The sequence below is a fragment of the Balaenoptera musculus genome, chromosome 21 (assembly GCF_009873245.2).
Source record: "Balaenoptera musculus isolate JJ_BM4_2016_0621 chromosome 21, mBalMus1.pri.v3, whole genome shotgun sequence".
NCBI classification, from domain to species: domain Eukaryota; kingdom Metazoa; phylum Chordata; class Mammalia; order Artiodactyla; family Balaenopteridae; genus Balaenoptera; species Balaenoptera musculus.
In genome coordinates, this window is record NC_045805.1 from 26,357,322 (window position 1) to 26,381,245 (window position 23,924).

The 23,924-nt window shown below is 43.1% G+C and overlaps 1 protein-coding gene across 1 annotated transcript in view; it reads right to left on the bottom strand.

The window, feature by feature from the left end:
* Positions 1-595: 595 nt before the first annotated feature.
* The window catches only part of FUT10 (fucosyltransferase 10), a 145,335-nt gene continuing 122,006 nt past the window's right edge, over positions 596-23,924 (bottom strand). The window contains exons 6-7 of the transcript XR_005018157.1: positions 17,880-18,025; positions 596-715 (exon numbers count right to left, since the gene is read on the bottom strand). The gene's annotated coding sequence lies outside the window, so the exon portion shown is untranslated. The remainder of the gene's footprint in view (positions 716-17,879; positions 18,026-23,924) is intronic.

A 23,924-nucleotide genomic window follows, 5' to 3' on the forward strand; every position in this document is an offset into this window, starting at 1 on the left:
TGCTCTGAATCCCCTCTCCTTGTGCACCCCGAAACAATGGTCTCTTGCCTCTTAAGCATGTCCAGAGTTATTCCCGGACTCCCTCCCAGCTAGCTGTGGCGCACTAGCTCCCTTCAGGCTGTGTTCATGCAGCCAACCCCAGTCCTCTCCCTGGGATCTGACTTCTGAAGCCCGAGCCTCAGCTCCCAACCCCTGCCCACCCCAGCGGGTGAGCAGACAAGCCTCTCAGGCTGGTGAGTGCTGGTCGACAACGATCCTCTGTGTGGGAATCTCTCTGCTTTGCCCTCCGCACCACTGTTGCTGTGCTCTCCTCCATGGTTCTGAAGCTTCCTCCCTGCCCAACCCCAGTCTCCGCCAGTGAAGGGGCTTCCTAGTGTGTGGAAACTTTTCCTCCTTCACAGCTCCCTCCCAGCGGTGCAGGTCCCGTCCCTATTCTTTTGTCTCTGTTTTTTCTTTTTCCTTTTGCCCTACCCAGGTATGTGGGGCTTTTCTTACCTTTTGGGAAGTCTGAGGTCTTCTGCCAGCATTCAGTAGGTGTTCTGTAGGAGTTGTTCCACGTGTAGATGTATTTTTGATGTATTTGTGGGGAGGAAGGTGATCTCCACATATTACTCCTCCGCCATCTTGAAGGTCCCTTTATGTATTACTTTCTTAGGTCAGGGAGGAAGCCAACTGGGAGATACTCCATGCTGTTGGTTAGCTGACAGTCTCCATGCTTTTGATTTAAAACAGAAAGATAGCAAAGATGAAGCCCAACCCTGTAGAGACTGGTTTGTATTTTTCCTCTAGAAGAAAGAATAGCAGATGCTTTCCTAAGTAGTTTAGAGCAGGGTGTACATGCAGCCCCTCCACAGGTTGTGAGCCAGGCTGCCAGACCTGGGTGAAGGGTCTAAAAGCCCAGAAGGTTGTTCTACCCAGATCGTGGTCTCAGCACAAGATTATAGGAGCAGGGGTGATGAAACTAAAGAAATTGCTGTCCATAGCATCCATTTTCATTACTTTTAACAAAAAGCTTTTAAAAATCTAGAAGACTAAGGCATGAGATGTGTTAGGATGCATTCAGCCCCAGAAATATACTAAAGCCTATACATTATACAGAAGCCTGCTTATACAATTTTACTAAGTCCAGAAAGTAAATGAAACTTGATCATCACTCCTGTTTTCTCTAGAGAGAATTAGACTGGGTTTTTCTGATAACATCCACCCTTCTGATATTACTTTATATCTTATATTCATAGTCAAGCTCTCTGGAAATTGTGATGGAGAGGTTCCGGTTTATCAGGTTTACCGCCCAGAGAGGTAGATGGTGAGCAAACAGCCTATCCTCATCATGCTGTCATCAGCATTTTTCACCCGGGATCTCTTTTCTTTTTAATTTTTTTCCCTCTCTTATTTAGAGGCTATGAAGGTTCCAAACTTGGAAATAAAGTTTAATATGACAGACCTGCAGGTAGAACATTTGGAGAGCTTTTTCATTTCACATGTGATCAGTTAGGGAGCTGTTCATCTACTTCTGTAATCCACCAGGCCACAGCCAGGATGCTACCTTCTCAGAATGACATCTTTTCAGGTCTTCAAATTCTAATATGGCCATGTGCCATTCATTGTCTCTCTCTCTCTCTCTCTCTCTCTCATCCTCTCTCTCCCTCTCTCTCTCTAAGAGCTAGTTAAGCATTCACTAGAAGTGTAATAAAGGAGATGAATACCAGCCCATTCTAATCACTGATGCTCAGCTCTGGCTCAGCTTTTGAAAAACCATCTCCTTCCTTCTCCTTTGCCAACAGTCCCACCCGACCAGCATTTGACTCATTTGAAACAAATAGATGGCACATTTCATTCCATTAAAAAAAGTAAAAAAGGAAACAGTCACTTATTGTCCTTAAAGCTTCTGGTTTTGCTGCCTATGAAATCCCATCACTGTCTAGAATCCATTTGCTTTCCCATGTTCCTAGATTATTCCAAATCTTCTCTTATCTACTGAAATCCACAACTCTGCCACCATCCTTACTCCCAGCTGATGACATTACTTCCTACTTCACTCAGAAGTGACCTTCCACAGACTCTCACAGCATATCTCCTGCCTTCCCACCTGTTAGTGGATCAACTTGTAAGTTCCTATCTAAAGCCACGCCCTCCACATGGGTACCAGGTCCCATGTCCTCCATCTGCTCCAGAACTTCACTCCTGAATTCTCCTTTCGCTTCTATGTCATCTATTTTCAGTCTCTACTGGATTATTCCCATCAGCATACTTAGGTGCAAGTCCTTCTCTCATCTTGGAAAAGAAAAGGAAAAGGAAGGTTGACTCCACTTACCCCACCAACTTATACCTAATTCCTTTGCTCCCCTTGGTAGCAAATCTCTTTGAAAGAGTTACCTATACTTTCTGTCTCTCATTCCTCTCTTCTTATTATCTCTTAAACCCACTCCAGTCAGCGCTGCATGAGATGCTGAAGCAGTTCTCAACTCAACACCAAGAGGTAGGGCAATGGGGTGAAAGAAAGTAAGCTCTGGAGCCGGCCTGGCTGAGTTCGAATCCCCACTCTGCCACAGTCCAATCGTGTGAATTTAGAGAAGTTACTTAATTCCTCTGTTCTTTGGTTTCTTTATTTGTAAAAATGGAACTATATTAGTATGTACCCCTAAATTTGTTGTGAAGATTAAAATTAGAAGTTGCATGTAACCTGCTTAGAACAGTGTCTGGAACACACTGCATCCTCAATAAGTGCCGGTTACTATTAGAATCTAGAGCAGCGCTATCCAAAAGAAACATAATGAGAGCTACATATATCATTTAAAATTTTTAGTTGTCATGATTAAAAATGATAAATGGGAATCGGTGAAGTTAATTTTAATAATTTCTTTTATCCCAATACCCAAAATATCATTTCAACATATAATCTATATAAAAATCATTAACAAGATATTTTAAGTTCTTGTTTTTGCATCAAGTCATCCAATCCAGTGAGTATTTCACACTGACAGTATATCTCAAATCCAGACTGTGCATATTATTAAGTGCTTAGGAATCACATGTAACCAGTTGATACAACAGAAGAAACCCATGGGGAAGTGCCCCCTCTTTGGCTTGCTAGAACCTAAATTCTAGGTTATAATGCCTTCTTACAATACATGTCATTTGCCTTAAAGCTAAGGTAGGAGTCCCAAGATTCAGTCCACCATCAGTGTCAGAACCAGAAAATTAATGGAGACTTTAGTTTATAAGATCCTACACCTAATCTCCCCAAGTGGACCAGGTTAATCCATCCTTTTCCTAAGACATCATCCATTTCCTCTTTGAATGGGCACATTGATGCTGGCATTCTGCCAGCTGCCATTTTTCCAAAACATTTCTTTCCTTTCATTTGATTCATGTTCTAACTCATGTATTGATTTGTACTTTCTGTCTCTTTCTCTTGCTTTTCTCATCATCATCATTTTCTGGAAATGAGACATGGAATCAGATGACAGCTGGGTAAGGGAGAGGTCGGAAGGAGAGCTAAAGGGATGATTTCCATGATACCAAAGTCAGGAGCTAGATGAAACATCAGTATTGGAAGTATTGCGAGTGGATGTGTGGGGTGCCAGAAGGTGAGAGGAGGGATGTAAAAGCCTCCCATTTCTCTCCATCTTCACTGACACTGTTTCATCAGGTCACCGCACATACACACTGGACCAGAGCAACAGCCTCCTGACCAGAGTTGGAAATACCAGGGTTAAATTTCTGTCTCTTTTGTTTAGCTCAGCAATGGAAGTCCTAACCACTGGAGGCAATGGAATTCCCCATTTCTCATTTCTTAGGGATCACCGTCCTTCATTACCTGATGTCCAATGCCTTAAAAACCATTGTTTTGTATATATTTTCTGGGTGGTGGTTGTTGTTGTTTCTGGTAGGAGGATACATTTTGTTCCTGTTACTCCATCTTGGCTCAAGGCAGAAGTCTGGGATGGTAGAAGTGTAACCTTAGTGAATTTGGAGGCTTCCCCCTGCTCTAGGATTTTATCCAGGATCAGGACACCTCCTATAGTGCGGAGACATGGGCTGATGTGAACCTATTGGGTCCTCAACCACTGGTCCATGCAGGTGCTGCTGAGACAGACTTCGTCTCTGTGACCCTTCAGCTCTGGCAGCTCATTACTGCTTCTGGGCTGTGTTGGACGTCTAGGAGCCTTTGTGAGTCTCTTTAGCCCCATTATCCCCTAGATGCAGTACAATGTAGCCATGCTCTATCTTTCTGTGATCTGTTCATCTCTCCAGGCCTTTGCTGGAGAGGATGTGCAGGTTTCTCCCCCAGGATCATACTGATTTCTTCGCTCTTATCCCCCCCATCCCCTTACACCCTCCTTAGCCTTGGAGGAATTGTTTTCTTATCTTGGATGGGAATGGATTTTGGAGACTCGTCTATAAGTGAATCCTTAAATTCCCCCAAGGGCTGCGGCTTTGGGAACACAGAACACAGCCTCTCAAGCCTTTCATGCTTTCTGCCTGTCACATCCTTCCCTGTAGGCCACATAGAGAAAGCTGATTATCTGCCTGAAGAGAGGAGGTAGGAAAAGAGAAAATACCATAATAAAAAATTATGCCAAAGTGGTAAGAAATACTCTTTATTTTGTTGGGACATTTACCTTTTGAACTTACTCCATTTATAGCTATTTAAAAAGTAGCAAAGTATTTTTTAGAGAGAGTGCACTGAGCAGAGGCTTAACTTAAAAATTCTTTTTAGTACCACTATATTTGTATGGCAAGTTTAAGCTAGATTGAGGATATATAATTACTTGGCTGTGTTCGACAGTAATGTTCAACATGGCATACAAAGCTGTTATTTTTAGCATCCTGAATAAAGATGTTTTCCCTTCTTAGACTCCAGTCTTCTCTTCCACATCCACCCAAGTTAACCTTGATACATTATTGATGTATCCTCAATATTGTTTCTATACATAATTTTTAACCAATAAAAATTTTTAAAAGATTTAAGATGCATAATTTCATCACTGAATTCTGATGTATTCAGCATAGTCTGGCTTCCAGCCTCTGTAATCCTTCTTTCCTATATGGCTATGGCCACAGGACCCCAAAACAGCCACATGCTGGTCTCTAGGATGAATTCTGGCCTCAAAATAGGTGAAATTATGATTTTTGTGCCCACATTGTGAGATGAATTTCCAAGTGGCTTCTAGGTTGCCCCTAGCCTTTGTTTTTTTGATATTGAGCTATATAAGCTCAATATCAAAATCTGTATACTTTGGAAATTAATCCCTTGTTGGTCCCATCATTTGCAAATGTAATGCTCTTGAAAAAATGAGTTATTATAATTGTTGTTTTTGTTATGTCCCTAAGAGGCAAATATTTAGTGACTGAATACGAGGGTGGTAATATCTCTTCATTACCTCCCTGTTAGAATATCCATGTGATGCCTTATTCTATGATTCAGTGGTTTCTCCTTTATGCAGATTCCTTGTTATCCTTAAAGACACAATTCTCTCTGAACAATGTCTGTTTGGTCTTCGAGGTGCCCTGTTTTGGGGATTGAGTCCTGCTACTGGAAATTTTCTCCACAGCCAGTGAAACATCACACCAGAGTCAGGCTATGGCCTGCTGAACCATCTGGCAGGAGGTATTCCAACAGCGGTGCTCCTCCTGGGCAAGGAGGATATGCAGGTGCCACCTCTTTAGCATATGCTCCACATTTTCAGAAGAGTTCATGCTGAAAGTTAAAGGAAGTGATAAAGTAAGCTAGTTCAGAGAAGGAATATATAAGCCAGGGAACGGTCTCATATATCCAGCTCTTCTGGGTTGAGAATTTAATATGTACCAGGCACTGTATTGGGTGTTGGGTGTACAGAGATGAAATAGATGTGAATGAAATAGACATGGTGCCTACACTTTGTGGAGCTCACTCTTGGGTGGGTGTGGGGAACGGGGGCAGGTGAGCTCATAAGTAGGTAAACAAATGCATAAATCCATAATTATAAAATGAGAACATCCAACAAAAGGAAACAAACAGCCAGCGATCATAAAGAGCAATGAGTAAGGATCAGAGAAGACCTGCTTTAATCAGTAATATTTAAGATGCAACTTCAAGGAGAAGATAGATATTAAAATTCATTCCCAACAGAGAAAATGACAGAACAATGGCTCTAAGGCAGTGATAATCACAGCAATGGGTTCAATCCCGGGTCGGGGAACTAAGATCCTGCATGTTGTATGGCGTGGCCAAATAAATAAATAAAAGAAGTGAGAAACATTAAGAGATGAGCCCTATGGTTGTCCCAGCTGACTGCCTTGAGAGCGCTTCCAGGCTGCAGCTTGAGGAGGGGGGTACCCAGGAGAAGCCCAGTCAATTCCCTGAGTTGAAGAGACAAATCTGAGTGACTGGAGTGACCAAGACACCTAGAGTTTGTCAATCTACAATTTAAATCTAGCAGAAATATCTTTCACAAAATGAAGGTGAAAGAAAGACTTTTTCTGACTTATAAAAGCTGAAAAAGTGTATCACCAAAGGGAAATGATACCAGATGGAAACAAGGATCTACAGCAAGTGAGGAAGAGCACAGGAAATGGTAAGCACTTGAGTAAATATGTAAGTCTTTTCTCTTCTTAATTAATCTCTTTAAAATATACTCGACTATTCAAACGAAAATAATAGCAATGTATTTTGGGGTTCATAGCATCTGCATAAGTAAAATGCATGGCAACAATAGCATAAAGGCTAGGAAGAGAGAAAAGAAAGGTTCTTATACCATATGTGAAGTCGTGGTATAATATCGCTTGAACATAGACTGTGAAAAGATAAAGATGCAAACTATAAACCTTAAATAAATGACTAAATAACAAAACAAAATAAAGTTATAGTTGATAAGCCAACAAAGGAGACAAATGGAATCGTAAGGATTACCCAATGCAAAAGAAGTCAGGAAAGAGAGGGTTGAGTTCCACCAGGAGACCTGGGTTCCAGCCCCAGCTCTGTCTCTGGCTAATGGTAGGAACTTAGTTTCTCTCTGGATCCCAGTTTTCCTCTGTCTAGAGTGAGGTGCTTGGACTAGAGTCTAGTCTAGTCACTAGGTGATCTACAAGGCTCCATCGAGCCCTCACGTTCTAGAGCATATGATCTTTTTGTCAGAATGTCACCTGAGATCTTAGAGATGAGGGCTGCTTGAAGAGCCAAGTGAAACTCTAGCAGAACTTCCTTCTGGAAGGATGACTGCACTGGGAGTCAGGAGACCTGAACTCAGTTCTACTCTTCTGTTGCCCATTCAACACCTGCAGACCTCTAGATTTCAGAATCCTCCTCGGTGAAGTGAGGTGATTGATGAATTCTCAGGTCCTGTCTCCTCCAACATTTCAATTTCTGATTCTAAGTATCATCCTCTATTGTGCCCAGGCTCTTAGTCAGTACCCAGGAGAAATAAATTAAAATATGTCTCATGAACTCTGATTACAGTTTGAAATTAGACAGTAAGTCCCCTACACATGAACCTTCAAGTTGCGAACTTTCAAAGATGCGAATGTGCGTTCGCATGTCCAGTCGCACAAGTTAGTTCACGTGTCTGGCGTACACTGTCACACGCGTGCATCCTCTACAAGTGGTTATGCTTTTGTGTACTTTACTGTACAGTACTGTATAGAGTACAGTAGTACAGTATCTTTATTTCAAGCCCAGGATGTCCGGAAGCAAGGGTAAAAGCAGCAGTGATGTAGCTGGTACTGCTAAGAAGCACCAGGAATTGGAGGCTCAGAGAAAGGATGAAGAGAAACAAGAGGAAGAAGAAGTAACTGAAGAACGGAAGAGATGCACGATGCAGGAAATGGCAAGGGGATTTTCTTTATTTGAGGAGGCACTGTTAGATTTTGAGGCACAGGAACCAAACGTAGAATGGTACACAAAGGTTGCAGCAGCCGTTCAGAATACAGTCCAGTGTTACCGTGTCATCTATGATGAGAAAAAAAGAGCTACTACCCTGACATCGCTGGATTGTTTTTTCAAGAGGGTAGATAGGCTTGAATCCAGCAGGGAACCAGAACCTGTGCCATCAATGTCAGGCATGAGTGAAATTGCAGATTGCCCTCCACTTCCTATTGCTGACGATCCTTCAGCTCTACCATCTCCCTCCTCCAGTCAGTAACTCTGCTTGCCTGTCCACTTGATGCCAGCTCCTGTATACCAGCTGTTGTACTGTACTACTGTAGTTTTCAAGGTACTGTAAGATTAAAGATGTTTTCTTTATTTTTTCTGTTTGTTTTTTGTGTATTATTTGTGTGAAAAGTATTATAAACCTATTACAGTACATATAGCCGACTGTGTTAGTTGGGTACCTAGGCTATCTTTGTTGGACTTAACGAACACGCTCTCAGAACAGAACTCATTCGTACGGAGGGGATTTACTGTATTATCCTTTAGGTGATTATGGATAAAAAAAAAATTTTCAGCCAAGTCCTGGTTACAAATAAAGCCAACCAGCTACTTGGCAGAGGAAAACTGAAGTACATGGTCATCCAAGGCAATGCTTCCTTCTTTAAGTCACCATGGTTTCAAGCAATTCTACTATTGCGGGAAGTCTTCAAGACCCAATTCTCCTGCTTAATTACCAATCCCCACTCTGCATATGATTTATCCTTTTATCTTTAATGCCTTTTCTATGCCTGAGTGGATTAAAAATAGGAAAGGATGGGAGAGTTTTATTCCAAAACTATAATTCTGTGACCACTTGAGAAACACTGCTTTTATGTGTATCTGTTGACTGGGTTCATGACTTGAACTGAGTTCTATTTCTGACAAATAGAACCATAGAATTCTAGAGTTTGATGGCCCCTAATAGATCCCTGATGTATTGCTAACATGTAGAGAAAAAAAATCACAATATGCAGCATTGTTTGGGTCCCCGTAGAAGACTGGTCATGTGGCCAATCACAAGATACCTGTTATGGGTTGAATTGTGTCCCCCCCGAAAAGAGATTGATATCTAACCCCCAGAACCGGTGAATGTGACTGTATTTGGAAATAGGGTCTCTGCAGATGACCAAGTAAAGATGAGGTCATTAGGCTGAACCCAAATCCAATGTAATTGATGTCCTTATAAAAAGAGGAAATTTGGACAGACATGCACCCAGGGAGAGCACCACGTGAAGATGAAGGCAGAGATTAGGGTGACGTATTACAAGCCAAAGAACAGCAAAGATTTCCAGCAAAGCTTGCAGGAGCAGGGAGAGAGGCATGGGACAGATTCTCCTGTTCCATGAGGAACATGCAACATCTTGATCTTAAGCTTCTAGCCTCCAGAACTGTGGAACAATAAATTTTTGTTATTTAAGCCACCCAATTTATGGTATTTTGTTACTGCAGTCCTAGCAAACTCATGGAATAGCCAAATGTTTTAAGAAAGCATTTTGGTAAAAGAAGACATAGGCTGAAATCTGGAAGAACAACAACAAAATCTGAAGCAAGAATAAAAAGCAAGAAAACACTGGAGGAAACACAAAGAATAAAGATTTGAAAAAGAATAAACAAATACATAAATAAAAGCAGCCTCCCCCCAACCCCTGTCATTTCTTTCTTTGTTACAATAATCAAGGCTGTTGAGATTTTACTGAGTTGAAGGTAACTGAAAAGGATTACTGTAAGAGAAGGGGGAGATTTTAAACTGTGTGCTCTATAGAAAAAGTTCCCCAAAGACAAGCATGTGAGATGTGGTCCCCTTGAAAACACAACTTAGTTCCTAGCCTTGCTTTCCTGTCCACAGATGTGCTCTCCTTTCACCAAATGTCTCCTGTTTCAAAACACAATTAAAATCTCCTACGACAACCCACAGTAAAAACAGAACATTTTTAAGCAGAGCGGGGTCACAACGCTCTATTCTTCTGTGGCTCTCAGGCTGTGCAGAACTTAAGAAAAGCAAAAGAGATGATGCCTGTATCAGCTGCTTTAGCATGCAAGAAGTGGAAACTCAGCTCAAACCCAATGCAACATTTATTTTTATAACTCATATTTTCATAATACAGAATGCCCTGATAGAAGGTTTGGTCAGTTCAGTTACTCAACCATGTCATCGGAGACTCAAGCTCTTTCCCTTCCCCTGCTCTGCTGAACAAAGTATCAGCTTTATCTTAGGGCTGCTTCCCTCATAATTAGCATCTGTGACAGCGACGGATCCTTGTTCATATCCGGTGGGAGAGGGACCCTGGCTTTTCTCTGCAGAAACCTCTAACAAGCCTATTCTCTTCCTTGCCTTATATGCTATTATATATAGCCTCAGCGCCATCAGAGTAGCCGTGAAGACCTGTGTGCCAATTGAAAGTTATCTGCATATTCTTATTTTCTGGACAAAGTTCCATTTTTCTCCATGATCTTTTAGACATCTTTGTAACTTTGATCTTTAAAAGTCAATAATCCACAGAGGCCACAATCTTATGCACAGAGCATTCTTAGCCACATGTTCGAGGTACCTGGCAAGTAATAGAAACCAAGTAGGTATTTGTTGTATGAATGAAGAATAAGTAAATCATATCGGTCCAGATTGGCTTGAGCCAATCGCTGGCAAGGGAGAGGGAAACATCATCAGTTTCTCATCTAAGGGGAAGCAACCATAATATTAACTACAATCTCATTATAGAGAAATCTGCCCCTTGAGAGCCTTACCCTGGCTATGCAAAGACCCAAGCAAAGACTTTGAAATGAAATTGTTTTTGTTTTCTTTTATGTTTTACTTTTCCTACAACGTTGAAGTTTGGGAGCGTGAACTCTCCTGCAATTTTTTAATATGGAAGGGAGATAACAGGAGGGTCCCTATTCCTGCTACACACACACAATCCCCAAAAGTCCAGGTGGTGGGAGGCAGGGTCTGACCTTCCAAGAGTAACTGATCCATCCAGGGCTCAGATGCCCAGTCGGGTGTTTCTGATATATTCTTGTAGTGAATATAATTGTTTCTCCCCCAAAAATCATGTTCACGTCCTAACTCCCAGAACCTGTGAATGTGACTTGATTTGGAAGTGAGGTCTTTGCAGATATAATCATGTAAACAGTAGGGCATATGGATTAGGTGGGGCCCTGATCCAATATCTGGTGTCCTTCTTAGAAGTGGGAAGTTTTAACACAGAAGACAAACAAGGAGAATGCCATGTGACAACAGAGGCAGAGACTTGAGTGATCCGTCTACAAGCCAAGGAATGCCAAGGATTGCTGGCAACCATGAGAAGCTAGGAGGAGAAGGGATTTTCCCCTAGAGCACTGAGAGAGGGCACGACCCTCATACTCGTTCACGTCACCTGCCTTTCTCTACGGTTAACCTTCAGCTGTGACACGTTAGTTCTACTAATGGTTTCATGGGTTTTTCTATTCCAATAAAGTTTTTCAAAATCTCTCCTGGTGCCAAAGACCACCCAAACTAAGGAAGCTCATGACAGCTCCTTTTCCACCCTGATTGTTAGCTCCTCCGCAACGGAAAACCTTTATGTTTCATTTTAGACTTCATTTTGTTCAGTTTGCAGCAACAGCTCAGAGCCATACCTTACATCAAATCCTCAGAAAGCGATTTCTATCCTTTCTCTTCATCTCCCTGAAGCTTCATAAAATTACTGGTCTAGAGATGATCATCTGATACGACCTCCACCTGACGAGACATTCACACTCTCCCATGGTCACAGTCATCTGTGCTCCTAGCATCCAGGCAGTGCAGCACGTGTGCCACCCTGTCTCCTCCATATCCCACTACTTCTGCTGCTGGTGCCTCTTCATTCATTCATTCATCCACTAATATCTGCTGTTAATTAATATCTAGTGACAACCTAGTCTGTGTCAGGTACAATTCTACGCTCTGGGAATACAGTGGGAGGAAAAGGCACAATGAACGCCCTTGTGAGTGTAATTTCTAATAGGTGAAGATCATAAATAAATAAAGGAATAAAGCATGCCCAGCGTTGATAAAGACTATCGAGGAGATTTAATTAGGGAGATGGGATGGAGAAAGGGGTCAGGTGGGAGTGCAATTTTAAAAGCGTAGTCAGGGAAAACCAACTTCTGGTTATAAGAGCAAAATGTAACTACCAAGAGTACTTGATTGTACAAACTTTGTGTGTTGCTCTGAATGGCAGTAGGTTTTTCCTTTTGATTTTCTAGGAAAGTGTCATCCCCCCGGTGCCCAAGATCCATACCTTTTCTGTCACCTCTTTGGGAAAGCTGCTTTTCCAACCTTAGCCCCTCCCCAGTCATACTCTTCCCTTCTTTTGGGGGCTAATAGTTGCAAGTATTCTGGTGGCTCTGCCCCAGCCGTACTCTCTCTGAATATGGTGCCTAGAACTGATACCCTATTCTGGGTGGGCTCTGACCAACCCAGAATAAAATGGGACCATCACTTCTGACATTCTTTATTCTGTGTACTTTATATCTGATGGTGCAAACACAACTGTGCCCACTTCTTTTAAATAACCATATTGCACAGTTGATTCATATGGAACCTAGAATCAGTAAGACTGTGCTTAGAAATTGTTATGTCTTCTAACTCTTCAGCCCCACTCCACTCTGTGGAGTCTCCTACTTCTCGATTTATTGGCTTTGGGGAAAATTAAGCTAGTTAGGGCAGTAGCTGTGGCAGTCAGAACACACAGCATGTGATGACCTCTAGGTACCCTCTGCTGCTCATCTAACTCTGCCTACCTTATCCTAGAGATTTGATTAACACCATCACAATCTGCAAAGCTTTAAAGTGCTGAGTTATCTTCTGCCTATTTTTCCCCCTCTAATGTTTAAAAAGAAATCAATTGATGGTAGCTTATGTTTCTGTCCTTTGCCTCCCTTGCCAGAGCTGAATCCCACTGTTTCCGCATGAGAATGGGCTGTGTGCCTGCCCTGCAGCCTCTCCAGCTGAGGATGGGACCACAAAGAAAATCCATGTTCCCTTCTCACTGCAATGCTCCCTGTTGTGAAGATTAAGCCATGTGGTGTGGAGGCGAAACCTTTTTCACATCCAATCTTTTACTGGTTTTACTGGTGTTCTTTTTCACTCTTTACCTTCCAAAATCAACAAAGAAAAATCATCAAAAGAGGCACTAAGATACAGTTGATTATCAATGTCATGAGGGTTGAAATCCAATTACTGGCTGTAGAATCTTGGATAAGCCACTCAACTGTTCTGTGACTCTTTCCCATCTGAAAAAATGGACCTAATAATAGTAGCTGTGTCCAAGGCACATTGTAAGCATTAAATGAGGTCACATGTGGAAAGCGCTGGGGCACATAGTGTGAGGGTTAGCGTCCATTTGGAGTTAAAATTAAATACATAAATTCATAGTTCACTCCCAATTATTTGGAAGCAGATTATCTGCTCTGTGTTTTACCTGGGAGGGGAGAAACAGCATGATATAACAGGTCCTGGAATCAGACAGACAAAAAAATAGTATCTGACCTCAATTGCATGACCTTGGGAACATTATTTATCCTAGGTAAGCCTCAACTTTCTAATCTGCCAAATGGCGATAATAACACCTCCTGCACAGAGGTGAGGGGGTGGATCCCGGTGACCCACATACAATGCCTGTGGGATTTATAGCTTCAAATGCACAAGTGCACAAAACGCGCATCCTTGGTTGCAGAAGCTTGTTCTTTGAGGAAGAGAAATTAATCCCACAAAGAGACCCTAACTCCTGACTTGCCTTTTCTAACAAGGGCCCTTTCTTTTGTCCTGGCCATCAGGTATCATTGTAACTAGGCACAAAGGCCTCAGTGCCCTATCTTTCCCTTCCAGCCCCTGTGAACTTCCCGAAGGCTTCTTTGCCAATAGCCCATCCATGATTCAGAACCTTCTTCCAAATCTGGCATCCATGAAATAAACCCTTCCCAATAACTGTGAGCTTATTGGTTATCCTTTCTGATTTGTTCATAGTAAGGGTTTTCTATGGACAAGACCGGGAAGAGCAGCCAGAGGGTGGGCACATCAGGCACTGAGACAGAGTTGGCAAGAGTGGGAAGCATGGTATCTCACAGGCAACTCACTCAGTCATGAAAACAGGTTGCCAAGTAGCCCATGTGACTGGTGTGTGCAGAATTCTTTGACTGCCTCAGAAAAAGAATAGCATTACACCAGTACAACATCATATTTCTGACTGCATCAAATTTTCTCTAGATGACTTGATGATAATAGTCTGAAGCTATACTTGCAAAATGACAGATCTGGGATTACCTTTGGGATCACTTCTTCCACATGTCTCATTTTACGCACGAATAAACTTAGAAGTGAAGTGGCTTGTCCATGGTCACAAAGGTAAGAAATGACACATCTGGTCTAGTGCTCTGGTCTCAACTTTTGATCTACTATACTTTCCACTGCATCACACAATTTCATATTCCTGCTGAACTTTAAAACTAAATATCTCAACAACAGTGATACAGATATTTTGCTCATTTCTTGACTTTAGCCCTTTATGATACACTTAAAAGAATGTTTACAGAGTGCTCCTCTGTGTGTAAAACCAAGGGCAAAACGCTTCAACGAGCTAACCCGGAAGCTAGTCTTGCTCAAGAAATGCTTTCACTATATTGTCATCCTTGAATCCCTCAAAATGAATCTGTGCCCTTGTTCATCTAATTTTCCAAGTAAATATCATCAGTCACCTTGAAGCAGGTCATTTCCTGCTGATAAAAACAGTCTTTGTCAAGGCTGTAAGCAGTCAGGATTTACCACCTGGTCATTAATCCCTAGAAATGCCCTATACCCAAATTCTTAATTGCTTAAACAAATGGTTTCCATGGGTGACTAAACATCAGAGCAAATCTGCAGCACTTGCACAGTAGTTCCTTGGGCGACTACTCCCACACTCCTCCCCTCAATGCCAGGGAACTCGGAATGAGAAGTTGAGAGAACAATGATGGTCAGAGAGAGGAGGTCTGAAGGTGAGGGGCGACTGTGTTCTCACACCCTCCTCAGAGGTCACTCTGAGAGCAGGTGAAACTATGAAATATGGGCACGTAAGACAGAAAGGTCTGGTGGGGAAACACTGGAGTCTCAGCCATGATTTAACAAACTTCTGTTGGGAAGCTTTAAATAAAAGGATACTTAAATAGGATTGGGGGTCACAGTTCTTGGAGAAACGGTCTCACAGCTGTCATGTTATGCCCATATCACTCTTCTATATTGGCTACATTGGCATCTCACTCAACCTCTAAGATATCTTCACATGACTTTGGCTTCTCATAGCAGGGTGGTCTCAGGATAGCTGGACTTCTTGCTTGGTCACTGGATTTCCCCAAAGATATTGACCCAGAACATCACTTCTGCTGCATTATATTGTCAAACCAAGTCCCTAAGACCAGCCCAAAGTCAGGGAGAAGGAAATAAACTCCACTTCTCAATGGGGGAATGGCATACCTGTGCACAAGGAAAAAAGTTAATGGTGGCCACATTGGAGACAAGCTACTGAGTATTCCTTATTATCTACCAAAAACTCAGAGCTCTCCTAGGGAAATAGCTCTTCTACCACTCTGCCACACCTCAGCCCAAATGGCACTTCCTCCAGGCAGTCTTCCTTGATTACCCAAGAACATGTTAGAGGCCCCTTCTGAATGTTCACATGCTAAGTGCACATATCATAGCAATTGCTAGTACTCTTTACAAAGATTACTTGTTCACATGCTAAGTGCATATATCATAGCAATTGCTAGTACTCTTTACAAAGATTACTTGTTCACATGCTAAGTGCATATATCATAGCAATTGCTAGTACTCTTTACAAAGATTACTTGTTCACATACTAAGTGCACATATCATAGCAATTGCTAGTACTCTTTACAAAGATTACTTGTTCACATACTAAGTGCATATATCATAGCAATTGCTAGTACTCTTTACAAAGATTACTTGTTCAACTTTACACCCCCTTGCCTAGCTGCTGCCGAGAACACCGGTCATGCTCACCACTGCCTCCCCACTACCTAACATAGTACATCGTGCATGGTGGACCCTCAGCAAATATTTAGCCAATCATGGAAGCCTACTGGAGTTATCCTTCGGCTTCAAGAGTCAGGACTGAATCCTTGGTCTTTGTGTCTGTCTTCGCTTGTTTCCCCTTAACTTTTCTTCAGCCATACAAGAGCACCTGTTTTCACGTTAACAGCACCATCAAAACCTGTCCTGAACTAGTATTTTTTTTTCTGCTGCAGCTCCTGTGGGCTGGAGTGGTGATTATCATGCACGAGAAAGATGCAGGGTCGGGGCGTAAGCTGCTCTAGAAAATGAGTCTACCATGATGCACCAGCCAGCAGCTTAATAGGGAGCATGATCTCCAATTTGCTGAGCGTAGCTCGACAAGGAGCCCTGAGGTGGGCTCGTGACATGTCATTCCTCAGAGGGTTTCAGCTGCTGCTGTGCTACAGAGAAGGATTGATGAGTCTGCTAAGAGATTTGAACACAGTTCTCTTAAAAAACAGAAGGGCTGGGGTCGCTGGGCTAATTGGAGTTGCAGGCATATGTATGTGCACGCCGTACATAATCATGCATGTATCTTATATACGTAAAATAGAACGGTAAAGCAAAAGCCAAAAGGACAAAGGCAACAGGCAATCTAATCCACTTAATGGGTCAAGGAGCTCAGAGCTGAGCCGCAAATGCATCATTTGATAACGGTAATGAAAAAGACAGCAATCTATATCTACAAATAGCATTACGGCAGATTTGGTTTAGAGGCCAAACTAAGTTGATGTGAAATTTACGAGACTGGCTGTCTCTCGGATATGACCGAGGAGGGAAGGCACATTCAATTCCTTCTTTTTTCCTTTGGCGCTCAGTGCGAATTAGGTCTTGTTTCCAAGGTAGGCTTTCCTGTTATGTGGGACTTTGTTCTCTTTAAATGACAGTTAAGCGTTTTGCCACCCAAGTTTATCTTAATACGGAGGATGCCAATTTTACAAGTGGGTGAGGTCTCTGTCCAGTCTCTGTAGGTCTCTTGCACACACATGCCACATACACACGTCCTCGCGTGCACACGCACGCGCGCACACACACACACACACACACACACACACACACACACACGGGGTTCAAAGTTGCAGGTGGCTTGAGCTGGAATTTGCAGGAAAGCCTGTGTCTGAATCATGACTTAGCAGCTGGTCCTAGAAAATGTCTGAAATGTGTTTTGATGATTTGGACAGTACGTTTTGTGTCTGCAAAACTCATTACAACATTCCTGCACAAAATGCTGTTGGAAAGGTGCTTCATTTTCAACCAAAGTTCTAATACATCCTCCACGGTAATCACAATACATTGCACTGCCAAATATGCAGGATGCATTAAGCTTTTTTCTCTTTACGATGCCTCAGTCAATATCAGGTAGCACTTACAGAGGGTAAGGAAGTCTTCTTTCAACACAGCAATGTTCCTACAATTATGTGCTGATTGACCTTCACTTTGTGCTGTGCCTGCAAAGGAAGGGGACCCTGACAGATTGTACAGAGCAGAGCATGTACAAGTCAAATGGTTGAAAGGAAGCAATAAGCTTGTTCCTGCTGCATGTGAAGTGAGTTTCACCCTAGACTTGCTCCTTCTTCAAGAGTGACAGCAGACGCAATCAGAAGTTTGGGGAGGGATTTTAGGAAAAGAGTTTTTTAAAAAAGTCACCCCTGGATTTAGGTCTTCACCTGTTTTGTGAGAAATTTTATAATAAGGGAAGTCACTTGACTGACTGATTTCACACACCAAACCTAAGCAAATTCTCCCTTGTGAAGGAAATAAGAATTCTGCATAAGATGCAACTACAGAGATAAATTCTCGTCCCTCTTTAATTATCTTAATGTCTTTTGCAGGTCTCTCTCCTTTGGTCAGGGTAGGTAACTACTGTAAAGTAGACTCAGAAATACATAATGATTCAAGTACAATAGACACGTATTTTTTGCTCACCTAACAGCCCAGCGCAGTTTCAAGTCATCGTGGTTGGTGGTGAGGGTGTGGAATGCTTTGCTTTACACATCACTCAGAGACCCAGGCTGATGGAGGATTCATCAACTACATATGATGGTCTCCCTGGAGGTCTCCATCCCAGTCAGCTGGAAGGGAAAGGAACATGGAAAAGCCCACATGAAAGGCTGCATGGAGTATGGCCACATCACTTCTGCTCACACATTCTTCTGGCTAGAAATCCACCACACCAAGCTGCAAGGGAGGTTGGGTAATGTGCCCAGGAAGAAGAGGATGTGGATTATGGTGAGAGCTAGCCGTCCCTGCCACACTCCTCTCTTCCCTGTTCTTTCAATGGTGGAGTTCCCAGTTTCCCAGGGTCTCTCTCAGTCTTATAATAGGACATGCTCCCCCCAGACACTTACAGGATGCAACGATTACTATCTACAGAATACTCTCAAGTGTCCAGCCAAAACACACCTCCTAAATTCAAGACTGAAATTTCCAAAACCCTACTGTACATCTATCTGATGATCACATGAGCACCTCAAATTGGACGCCCATGATACCAAATTTTTTATCTAACCTCATCCATAAGATGGAGATGATAACAGTATCTATTCATAAAGTTGTGATGAGGATAAAATGAATTAATATGTGGAAACCACACAAAAAAGTGATGGTACACAGTGGAGGCTTAATAAATGTTGGTCATTACTATTTTTTTCCCTCCCTCCTTCCTCTCTGGCAAATCTGTTCCCCTTCCCGTGTTTCATAGCCTTTATCACCTACTTATTAGACCAAGCTGGAAGCCCTACTGGACTCCTTTTCAGCTCTCACCACCATCCAGTGACTGTCACTAACTCTCAGAGCCGCTACCTCATCTTCATTCTCACTGTCATGCTCTGACTCAGACACTCGTTACTTCTCAGCTGAACTGTTGCAAAATCCTGCTCAGTGCCCATCTGTTCTCTGCCGTCTTCTTCCTCTAGCTCTTGTTTGCCAGAGTAATATCTTTCAAATGTTCTAAACTGTGTTCTCAAATACTCCAATGGCTTTTTATTGTCAATATGTATAAAGTTCACAATCCTTAGAGCTGGAAAAGTGAGTTAAGCCAAGTTGGAACAGCCTTGAATTCTATCCTGGCTTTACCCTCCCTCCATTAACTTCAGGACAAATCATAATTGGTTAAGTGATAGAGGTATGAATAAAATGTTGGCGGGGGGTAGAGGCAGACTAGATGGATTCTGATTGGAGGTGGATGGTTGCTCTGAAGACGTGACATTTGAGCTGGAAATGAGAAATTTGAAAGAAGGAAAAAAAGGGTGAGCTTTTTTCCAAATTTGGTTTCATGTGTGAGGTGCTCATTTGATCATCAGATAGATGCACAGTAGGGTTTTGGAAATTTCAGTCTTGAATTTAGGAGGTGCGTTTTGGCTGGACACTTGAGAGTATTCCATAGATAGTAATCCTTGCATTCTGAAAGTGTCTGGGGGGAGCATGTCCTCCCTTCCTCTGTTCCGACCATAGCCGATTACTTACACTCTTTGCTCTCTGTGCCTTTTTGATTCTGATCCTTGTACCGTGAGAGCCCACCCTTTTTTCTTCTTTCAAATTTCTCATTTCCAGCTCAGATGTCACGTCTTCAGAGCAACCGTCCACCTCCAATCGGAATCCATTTAGTCTGCGTCCATCCCCCCCCCAGCATTTTATTCATACCTCTATCACTTACCAATTATGATTTGCCCTAATGTTAATGGAGCCTGTCTCCTCTACTCAACTGAGTCCTTGAGTGTCCCCAAGCAGAGTTAGTCTCGCCACCATGATACTTTAACTTAATGTTCAAATTTTCTCGCCTTACTGGCGTATAAATATGGAACAGGAACTATCTGCAAATGGGCTACGTGGATTCCCTCTTCCTCACTGGGCAGTAGCTCCCTTAACAACGTGGAGCAGACTCCGTAAATTTCCAGTACCTGTTAGATACCAGAAGGTCTCGTGATCTGGTTTAGACCCCTCCTCCTTCTCCTTTCCTAGCCCTACGTCCCTCAAGTGTTGAAAAGAGAGAGGAGGCATGGTGGACCGTAATCTCCTTGTGTGGTAAGGGGCTCTCCCCAAACTCACTTTGATACAGTCTAGTTCCACCCGCGGCTCGTGGCTGTCAAGTAGGTGGGGTGATGGCGTTCTTAGGAAAAGATTAGCTTTAACTGAGCACCGTCCACAACTGGGGGCCCCTCCCAGAAGGGTGCCACCATCTCTTATGCTCACTAGGCAGGCTCACTGCTACTTCTTGGTTAAACCTGGTATCCTTCACGGAGAGCGGCCGGGACTGCTGGAGTCCTCTCCTACACCCTCTAAGGCCGATGAAGAACTTGAATGAGGTGCAAGCCATCCCATCTTCTCCCCAAACACCTTATATTACAACCCATCAAGCCTGCTAGCCTGGCCTCCTGCAATGGGTCCTTCATCCTCAGAAATCTCTAGATCTGAACTCTGTTGGTCCAAGGATGTCCCCCAACTTCAGGGAACTTGTGAGATTCTGAGACCCAAAAGGACAATGTAAGCTCTGCCCTAGAATTCCAGCACGCTCCACCAATAACCCTGAAAGCATTCACAGTGCATGGGCGCATCAGAGTGCCCCTGGGAGGCCGAGAGCTCAGCACACGGCTAGTTAAGGAGCAAGCTGCCAATCTCCACATACTGAAGTTCCCTCCAGTCTTTAAGAAAAATTCTATTAGAAGCCCTCTTGTTTGGCTTTAGGAATGGGAGGCAATGGCCTCTCACCTGGGGCACTGCGCTGTAAGACGCCCCTGCCCTCCCAACGCTCTCACCTGACAGGGGATGGTGGGGCTGGGGCCAGCATGACTCTGGTCCCTCCCAGTGAGCCCTAAGGAGGCAGCACTGGCTTGCGTGCTCAGGAGTGTCTTTGGAATGTGGCGTATGTGGGATCTTTCTCCAGCTACAATTCTGGGGCAGAGAAAAACCCATTTTGAGGGCCTCCCTGGTGGCGCAGTGGTTAAGAATCTGCCTGCCAATGCAGGGGACACGGGTCCAAGCCCTGGTCCGGGAAGATCCCACATGCCACGGAGCAGCTAAGCCCGTGCGCCACAACTACTGAGCCTGTGCTCTAGAGCCCGTGAGCCACAACTACTGAGCCCACGAGCCACAACTACTGAGCCCGCGAGCCACAACTACTGAGCCTGCAAGCCACAACTACTGAGCCCGCGTGCCTAGAGCCCGTGCTCCGCAACAAGAGAAGCCACTGTGGTGACAAGCCCGCGCACCGTAACGAAGAGTAGCCCCCGCTCGCCGCAACAATAAAAAGCCCACGCTTAGCAACGAAGACCCAATGCAGCCAAAAAACAAATAAAATTAAAATTTAAAAAAAAGCTTTATTAAAAAAACCCATTTTGACACACTGTTAAATGTCTTCTAAGTACATACAGTCCTGTTGGCCTTATCACTGTTTTTTATAACACATTTTCTAAATGCACATCTCCCCGCAGACACTGGAAACTCTTGAAAAGACTTTATCGTCAACATTTTGTTTCACCAAACGAGCACTTCACAGGTGGGCAATAAATGTCCGATACATTATTTTCTAATCTCCAAAAAAGTTAAAGTACCAGGATAATGATATGCCAACCTCCTTATTTTTCAGAAGGCGAAACTCAGGTCCCAAAAGATGAGGTCGCTTATCCAAAGGCACACAGCTAGTTGGGATTGCATTTCACATACAAATTTCTACACTTAATGGTATAGCAGAAGCAGAAGCCAGCCAAGCAGATTTGATGACTGGCCTTTGGAGAAAAGAAAGTGGGTAATGGAAAACACTGTACAAATTCCAAAAAGTAATTTTTGCAGATGAGGCACATTTTTCATTCCCTGGTCTGGTAAGGTTTGCCAGTGTGTGCCGTGACTAATTTCTGTTGGCCCAGCCTAGGATTCTTGTTTGCAGGGCAGCATGACAGATTTGTTGGCGTAAGCTGGCTTTAATTCATTTCAGGCCAATCCTGGAAACCAGAGGCTCTGTCATGTCTTCATTGCAACATTAACTCCATTTTTCTTTCTTCACTCCTTCTATTAATAAGCAGAGGCCACTCAATAGGGCAATCTTAACTGCCCGCTGAAGGTGGCAGCCAGAAGTATAAATAATTCTTCTCATGGACCCTTTTCTTCTTTTCCGGGAAGAGTAGTGGTTTTGTTCTCTTATCTCTCAAGGAGCTCCAAAGCGGATAAACTCATTCAAGACAGCTTAAAGGTTTCCCGGAGAAATAGAAATTCCAGGGCAGGCTTCCCAAGAAGGCGCAAGTCCTCCAGTGCCATCTGATGAACTCCCCGGGATTTGGAGTGGCTATAAGAATTCCCTCTAAGCCCCAGTTGTGTCCACACTTAACTCCATCTAGGAAAGCGTGGAGTGGTTGGAACCTGAGATATTATCCAGGGAGGTTTTTCCCCTGCTTTGTCTACAAACACAAGCAGCTGACTTATTGAGAAATCTCAGAATAGGGGTGGAGAGGAAGAAAGGTGAAAAGCGAAGCCTGCAGCTGTGGCCAGAGCCCTCCACGTGTGGGTGGATCCACAGGGGCACTCGGGACAGTCTGCGAGGGAGGGCGGTCTCTGGGCACAGACCCTTTGGAGGGAGCAATGCGTGAGTCAACAGCCCCCAGCAGAGGCACCTGTCTGTCTTGTTCATCTTCATGCACTGCGAAAGGCCTCATCTAAATCTACCCAAGTGCAAAGCCATCCTTGGCAGAGAAATGGAAGCCAAACACTTTGTTCACTGGTGCGTCCTTTGCCTCACCATGAACTAATCAGCTGAGCCAGGGCAATGTGGAACACCAGCTGGGCACGGTGTACCGTGTGCCCACACCCAACTCTGTGAAGGGAAAAGAGCACCCAATGAATAGCAGAGGGGCACCCACAACACATGGTGAGCGAGGCAGAGGGTATTCCGCTGAGGAAGAGTGCTGGGCAGACATCTATACATCAGCACGAACCCCTATACACTTTTCAATTTATATTCTTAAACTCACTCATTAACTCATTACCTAAGATAACTGTGATGTTTCCCCTAACATTTAGGTATTTATGTAAGGCCTAGTGAATCCACTGGACATAATATTAAAATGTATTGTACTCTTCCAGAGACTGTTAGGCTGTGTACACAACACCCAGGAACTGTATAGCCTGCTTACATTCTGTGCTTTTCCAGCAATGTACCGTATGTCAAATTTCTGTGTCAAGTGTCCTATCATTCCCAATCAATTTCTTTCCTTTCCCACCTCTAAGAATCACATGGAACATTTTTAGAAATACGCAAGTATTTCAGAATGGAAAAGATGGGGAAGGCATATTGCTATCAATCCGTCATATTTATCTATGGGAAAAGTTGAAATATAGAACATCTAGAGGGTCTAAGAATAGTAACTGATTATGTTCAAGTATGTTTTCAGAAAGCAAAGCAACAGTAGAATTTTCTTAGACAAAACCTAATTCTCACAGACTCACAACTTGGAGAACGAACTTATGGTTACCAGCAGGGAGGGGTGGGGGGAGGGATAGATTGGGAATAGGGGATTGATATGCATACACTACTATATTTAAAATATATAAACAACAAGGACCTACTGTATAGCACAGGGAACTCTGCTTAACACTCTGTAATAACCTAAATGGGAAAAGAATTTGAAAAAGAATAGATACATGTATATGCATAACTGAATCACTTTGCTGTACACCTGAAACTAACACAACACTGTTAACTCTACATTTTTTATTTATTAAAAAAAATAAATAATCAAACAACTTCCCATGAGCACTACTTCCCAGGAGGCCCTTAAAAGCTTCATAACGATGGCAAAAAAACCAAACTAATTCTCACAAGGTATATTAAAAGAGAGGCTGATATCTCTACGTAGGATCTGGAAAGCTGGGAGTTCCCTTTTCCTTAATACTTCTCCTTTTTCTCATTCTGCTGCTGGACCCATGACCATTACTTCCATGACACAACTTCTTGATACTGCAAAGGTAACACTAGGCTGATTG